We start from the raw sequence: 7,648 nt of genomic DNA on the forward strand, positions 1-7,648 counted from the left end.
TGCTGTGTGCTTCGTGTTAGGATTAGTGGTTTCGGAGTAGGGTGAGGACTGGATGTGATACATCGTTACTTACGTCAAGCTTTCACAACAGCTGCAACTAAAACAAAGCGCTCTACAGAATAGTGAACATAAATTGCAGTCATATAGCACAAGACATGGAGCGTCGTGCAATCACAACAACCAAGTCTGCATATGCCTCGTTTAGAGCAGTTATCGGTGGAAGAGGAGAAAATTAACATCTACTTTCACCGATGGACCAGAGACATCATGCTGCAAGTGTGCTTGACGTTCCACACGTCTGCTGCAAGATAAATTTGGAAGTATACAAGAAACTGTGGCATCCTCTTACAAAAATGGGATGAGGTTTGAGGTTAGGTGTTGGGGTTGAGCATGAGGATTGGGGTGTGAGGGTCGGCGTGTCCAGCTCCGGGGTTTGAGGGCCACTTTCCTGCCAGTTTTCCGGCTCAGACGGGAGCAACACGCCGGATTCAAATGATCAGCTCATCAGCCAGCATTATAACGATCCCGATTATATGAATCAGGTGTGTTGCTCCTGGGAGATGAAAAACAGGCAGGACAGTGGTCCTTGATGCTAGAGTTTGGACACCCCTGGTTTTAGGAGTGAGGGGGTTGGAGTTCGGTGGTTTGGGTTTCTTGTTTGAATCAGGTTTGGGATCGGATATTAGAGTAAGGCTAACGGTTCAAATTGGGATTAGGCAGTAAGCGTAAGGCAGGTTTGACAACAGAGATGTTTGGCGTTATGGGTAAGGGTCCGCGGCTGGCCCGCGATCCGGACCTGGTCAGCGCAGCGGAACCCCTCGAGCCGCGACGCAGGCCGAGCAGGGCCTGCAAGCCCGTGCGAGAGGAGCGCAGGCTGGACCAGGCTTGAGCCCACGCTGCGGGAGGCCTGCGAACCAACGGCCCAGCCGTGAATGACCGCGCGCCAAACTTGACCCACCCACGAGCCCGTCAGCGCTACGTCAGCGCAACCCCGGGCCTGATCCCAGCATGTTATGGTCCACCCTTACATGTACGGCAGGCCTTACCTGAATGGCGCCCCGGCGGAGGACAACGGTACAGGTATCACAGAGACCCTCTTCTGGATGAGCTCTCGTGAAGGAAGTGCATCGCCAAAAAAAGCCCCCCTCCCCTTCAGGAATAAACCTCGCAGGGCCGCTGTGATGTCCGAGAAGAATCCCCGCACAGGCATGATGGTCTTCTTCTGCAGGACGTGCGGTCTTCAACAAGGGGGTTTAAAACCGCCTTCAAAAAGGCGCTTCTTAAGGATTGTGCCTCCAAGAGGAAGGCGGTGAAGAATGCATTGGAATTTGTTTAATCACGCCACCCTTTACAGTCAAGGTGTCACATCAAATTCGAAATTATCACATTCGGTCATCACAAACTGAAGAAAATATGAGTGAAAATGACACAATAAAGTCAATGACTAAAAAATGACACAATAAAATGAATAACTAAAGAAATAACGTACCTAAAACATACATTTAAACAAAATTGACATACTTCCCGAGTGCCGCAATGAATGCTGGGAAGGTATAGTTTCCAGCCCAGCATTCCGCGACCTATGTTGTAAATCCACGCAGACCATTCAAATATAGAAATGCATACAACTCAAAAACTTCTTAAAACACATCGTGAATATTGGAAAAAGTGTCAGAATGTCATTTAATTTTTTTTCCAGAATATCATTAAATCAGGAAAAGGAGCAAGAGCGGAAGCCATGTTATACTTAATGTAATGGCGACGGAATAGCTCCCAGCATGCTTTGCGTCACCAAGAATCGAGTTTAAATGCATGTTTTGTGACAATTATTTTCTTATTTGTTTTGGATACATCATTTATTCGGTCGTTTTTTCTCTCTTTTCATCATCAGCTCAGATTGATTTCAGTTTGCTTTCATAAATGTGTTTAAAAGTGGTACCGTGAGTGTACTGGAAGGTCGGATTGGAGGGTATCATAAAGTGGCGTGTCCAACAGAGGGCGACACTTTCATGCCTTCGAGATTGTGGCCTCTTTTTTCGGAAATGCTCCCACAATGCTTTGCGGCACTAGAAATCGCGTTTAAATGCATGTTTTGTGACACTTATTTTCTTATTTGTTTTGGATACATAATTTATTCAGTCGTTTTTCTCTCTTTTCATAATCAGATAAGATTGATTTCAATTTGCTTTCATCAATTGTTTTTTTAATGTGGTACCGTGATTGAACTGGAAGTTCAGACAGGGTGGGTGCGATGTCGTGGCGTGTCCACCGGAGGGAGACACATACAGGCCTTCGGAGAGTGTGGCTTTGAGGTAGATGATTCAACACGAGTTGATACGTGGACGAATTTGGAATGAAAACCTAAATCATCCAACAGCTAGTCGTATGACGGCAAAGAATCCCATGCGAATGCCATTGTTGTTTTTGCTGCTGCGAAAAGGCTCCCAAGGGGATGTCAACGAGCAGAGGGGAAGTCCTATCCAAAACGGAGGGGTGCAGTGGGGCAAGGTCTCCACCGGAGGGAGCCATATTGAGGGCTCGGAGATGCTGGCTTTTCTTGTATTTAAAACGATCATTTAGTCGATGAGTTGATAAACGGAAGATTGAAGAGAAACAAGCACCCGACTCATTCAACAGCTCGTGATATGACAGGACATTAAAGGAGTTAATGAGGTCCGGTCGCAAAATTGCTACTTCTCTTCAGCCTTTGGATTACAGGCAAGGATTGGGGCAGTTTTAATAGAAAATACATATTGACCATTGATCTTGTTTTTTAACTGGCGAATGTATAATACAAGCATGCCTTTCGCAGTCAACACTGACGTGTTTATCATCAATTCAAGCTGAGCTGTATTTTGTTCAACTCTAGTCCAATTAATTTCATTCACGTCCCTTCTTATATTGATCATCGGCAATGCCTTCATTGTAATCACTATTTTTGGATCAATTCGCCCACTATCAAGCATTGATGGTGTTTGTGTTGGTTTGGTTCAACTTACCGAAGAGCTCAAAGTTGAAAGCTGCTCGAGACGCCGAAATGCAGCGAAATCCGCAGCGTGAGCAAGTTTCCACGCGAAAGCATTCTCACTCCTCAAGTGTCAGAATCGAACACAGTAATAGTGACACGAAAGCGCCTAAGAGCAACCCCAATATGAGTCACTCCAACTTGAAAGAAAACACGTCATAAAGGTCACCTATTTGCTGGTCATAAAGAAGTCTTAAGATTCAAGGAATGAGCATGACCCAAATCAATCCGTATTAAAAATATAAATATAAAAACAAGCAAATCCTGTCCAATCTAGTCACAATGTTTTCGTACATTAGCCACAGCACTTCTGCACAAACAGCTCGCCACGCCCTGCCGTTCTCTTGGTTACAAAACAGTGACATTGGCACAATTCTTGTTCTTCCGTACACAGGCCTGGCGTATGATGTGTGCGGACGTCCTCTGTCGCCGACATCTCAACTATATTTAATCGTCATACCCTTTACAGTCATGGTGTCACATCTAATTCGTAGCAAACTGAATAAAGTACGAATAAAAAAATGACACAATAAAAGCAATGACAAAAGAAAATATGTCCCTAAAACAGACATTTAAACACGATTTACATTCTTCGTGGGTGCCGCAATGGATGCTGGGAAGGTATACTTTTCCGCCCAGCATTCCGCGACCGTATGTTGTGATACACGCACACAATTCAAATTTAGAAATGCGTACAACTTCAAAAACTTGTTAAAACACATCGCGAAGATTGGAAAAATTGTAGAATGTCATTTAATTTTTTTCCAGAATATCATTAAATCAGTAAAAAGGAGCAAGAGCGGAAGCCATTTTATATTGAATGTAATGTCGACGGAATAGCTCCCAGCATGCTTTGCGGAACTAAGAATCGAGTTTAAATGGATATTTTGTGACACTTGTTTTCTTCTTTGTTTTGGATACATCATTTATTCGGTCGTTTTATCTCTCTTTTCATCATCAGCTCAGATTGATTTCAGTTTGCTTTCATAAATGTGTTTAAAAGTGGTACCGTGAGTACTGGAGGTCGGGTTTCGCAAAAGATCTGCGATCCCTAGGCTCAAAGGTGCGGATCAAACCGTCGCCAATTCCTAGTGGATCGCAGTGAAGTCCGTAAGGGAGCCTCCACGCCGAATTGACGGGACTTTCCATCACTGGAGAGTTGGTGCGAAGTGGTAATGACCTTCGGGTCAGCAAAATCCCGCGGGACCGCGTCCGGCGGTATACAAATCCACCACAGTCCTGGCGTTAAGCGCCTAGCAAGGTGTCGGACCGGATCCCCAAGCCGACCATCCCCATGGGTTATGAAGGAATGCCCACCCTTCAAAATAAAACACCGGGCCCGGCGCATCCACGGTCCAACCTCGGGTGCTGCAGACCCCCTGGACCACCACCGTCGGCCACCGCGCTGCCGTGGACCCTGGCCACGGGGTCGAAGTGCGGGGGCGGGGTTGCGACCCGTCCCCCTCCCTCACGCTACATAGCCCCCAGGATGGCGATTCTCCCCCCCCCTCTTCCCCTCCCCTCTGCCCCATCAACCCGTTTCCCCCCTCTCCCGATCCCCCAACCTCAAGAAGTCCGGCGGCGATGGCGCGGGGTGTCGGGGACAGGCTCAGATGAGGGCCCACGTCCCTAGCTCCACAACCACACGTCGGCGGCCGTGGCACGATGGTCGCTCCCCTTGCGAACTGGTGATGGTGCAGGGGAGAGGCAGCGACCACGGTGGCGGAGCAGGACTCTCTAGTCGCAGCGCTGCTCCCCTCAATCCGAGGAAGGGCCAATAAAAGGCGGCCTAAACACGCCCATCACCGCCATCGATCGGCTGGAGACCCGCCTCCGGCAGATTCATCCTTTATGCGGGCGAAACAAATACAAATATAAAAACCGGACTGCTCTCCTGGAAATCGGCGCTTGGAATGTACGAACCCTGATGGACAATGCAAGAGCAAAGAGACCGGAGCGCAGGACTGCCCTCATCGCCCTTGAGATTCAGAAGCTCGGCCTGGACATTGTGGCCCTCTCCGAGACCCGTCTTCCTGGTGCCGGGCAGCTCGAGGAGCCTCGGCACGGGTACACCTTCTTCTGGAGCGGACGAGCTGTGGAGGAGAGAAGAATTCACGGTGTAGGGTTCTGCGTTAAGTCACGTCTGGTTAGGGATCACAACATCATCCCCGTAAGAACTTCTGAGAGACTCATGTCCATCACCCTACCTCTGTGTCAATCCCAATCCCTTGTCATCATCAGCGCCTACGCACCTACCCTGGACGCCTCGGAGGAGGCGAAGGAGTCCTTCTATGCCGCGCTGCGTGGCCTGATCCTCCGCGTCAACCCCCGGGATAAGCTCTTGGTTCTGGGGGATTTCAATGCGCGGGTGGGCCGGGACCATCAGCTTTGGGGAGGGACTCTGGGGAAGGAAGGCGTTGGCAACTGCAACGAAAATGGAGAACTACTCCTTGGTCTCTGCGCAGAGACGGAGATGGTAATAACCAACACACTGTTTCGGATGGCCAACAAGCACAAGACCACCTGGCAACATCCAAGATCCGGCCACTGGCACCTGATCGATTACGTCCTTACCCGAATCTGCGACCGATCCGACGTCATGGTCACGAGGGCCATCCGCTCCATGGATGACGGATGGTCCGATCACAGGCTGGTAGCCTCAAGACTTAGGCTGAAGATCGCGCCTGCGAAAAGAAGGAAGAAGATCCCCAAGAGGATACGTTTCAATGTTGGGCTGCTGAGGAATCCCCAAGTCCTCGAACAGTACCAGACGTCCCTCGCGGACAAATTGGACACTCAACCTCGGACCCTTCCTGCCACTGTCCACTCAGACTGGGAGCACTTGAAAACTGCGCTCACCAAATCCGCGGAAGAGGTCCTCGGTGTCCAGAAGAGGAGAAATCCCGACTGGTTTGCCGAAAACCTGGAAGAAATTGAGCCACTGATTTCAAGAAAGAGAGAGGCTCGCATTGCATGGCAGAACTGCGTTTCCTCCAAGAGACTTGAAGAAGCCTACCGGACAGCCAAGAGTGAAGCACAGAGAGAGATCCGGAGGATCCAAAATCAATGGTGGGTCAACTTTGCCCACCAAATGCAGAGTTCCGCTGACCGTCACGATACCAGATCCTTCTTCGAAGCAACGAGGAAGATCATCGGTCCGGCTCACAGTCCTCCAATGGCTGTGAAGGCAAAGGACGGCACCATCCTGCAGGAAAAGGAGGATACTCACCAGCGATGGAAGGAGCATTTCATGGAGCTCCTGAACCGTCCGACATGCGCAATAGACGGCTTCCTCGATCCTGTCCCCCAGCTCCCCGTGCAACACTGGATGACGGAGCTGCCGACTCTCCGGGAGATCTCCGGAGCCCTGAGGAGGATGAAGAAGAACAAAGCTGCTGGAGTCGACGACATCCCCGTAGAACTTTTACAAGCTGGGGGTGCACATCTCCTCACCCGCCTCCACACCTTCATCCTTCAATGCTGGATCGAGGAGACGGTGCCTGGGGAACTGAAGGACTCCGTCATCGTCACGATATTCAAGAAGGGCGACAAACTCGACTGTGGAAACTATCGTGGAATTTCGCTGCTGTCAACTGCTGGAAAACTCATCTGTCGTATACTGGCCGACCGACTCACCTGTCTCGCTGAGCGGGTTCTTCCGGAGTCCCAGGCGGGCTTCCGTCCAGGAAGGGGAACCGCGGACATGGTGTTCTGCGCCAGACAGCTCCTGGAGAAGTGCCGGGAGCAGCGGAGGGAGTTCCACGCCATCTTTTATGATCTGGCCAAAGCGTTTGATTCTGTGCCCCGAGCAGCACTCTGGAAAGTGCTGGAACGTCAAGGCTGCCCCCCCAAATTCATATCCCTCATCCGGATGTTTCACGACGGCATGAAGGGTTGCGTCCTGACTCAGGGCGAAATGACTCCCCCATTCCCGGTTCGGACCGGAGTCAAACAGGGCTGCACGGTGGCACCGACGTTGTTCTGCCTCTACATCGCCGCGCTCATCCACCACGTCACCCCTGTCCAGGAGCACGGAATCACTCTACGCTACCAAACTGAAGGGTCGCTCTTCAACCTCAGCCGTTTGAGGAGCAGGCGGGGGACCATGGTCACGACCGTCAGCGAACTCCAGTACGCTGATGACAATGCTGCGGTCTCCAACTCCTCCGGGGGCCTCCAGCTCATCGCGGACGGCTTCGCCGCGGCGTACAGGGCCTTTGGCCTCTCCGTCAACACCAAAAAGACAAAGACCCTCCACCTGATCCATCGTCCACCCCAAATCTCCATAGACGACGAACCCATCGAGCAGGTCTCGGCGTTCCCTTACCTGGGCAGCATTATCCAGGAGGACGCCGGCCTCACGGAGGACCTCACTTACCGTATCCAGGCAGCCCACACAGCCTTTGGACGCCTCGGTCGTCGGGTCTTCAGGAATCACGCCATTTCCACCAACACGAAGATCATGGTGTATAAGTCTGTCGTCCTCCCGACCCTTCTCTATGGCGCCGAATGTTGGACCCTCTATCGGAGCAGCATCAAGAGGCTCGAGAGGTTCCACCAAGGACGACTCCGATCTCTCCTCAACGTTTCCTGGGAGGAGAGAGTGACTAATAATGAGATCCT

The sequence above is a fragment of the Hippocampus guttulatus genome, chromosome 12 (assembly GCF_054856545.1).
Source record: "Hippocampus guttulatus isolate MCC_2025c chromosome 12, RoL_Hgut_1.0, whole genome shotgun sequence".
Classification (NCBI taxonomy): Eukaryota; Metazoa; Chordata; class Actinopteri; order Syngnathiformes; family Syngnathidae; genus Hippocampus; species Hippocampus guttulatus.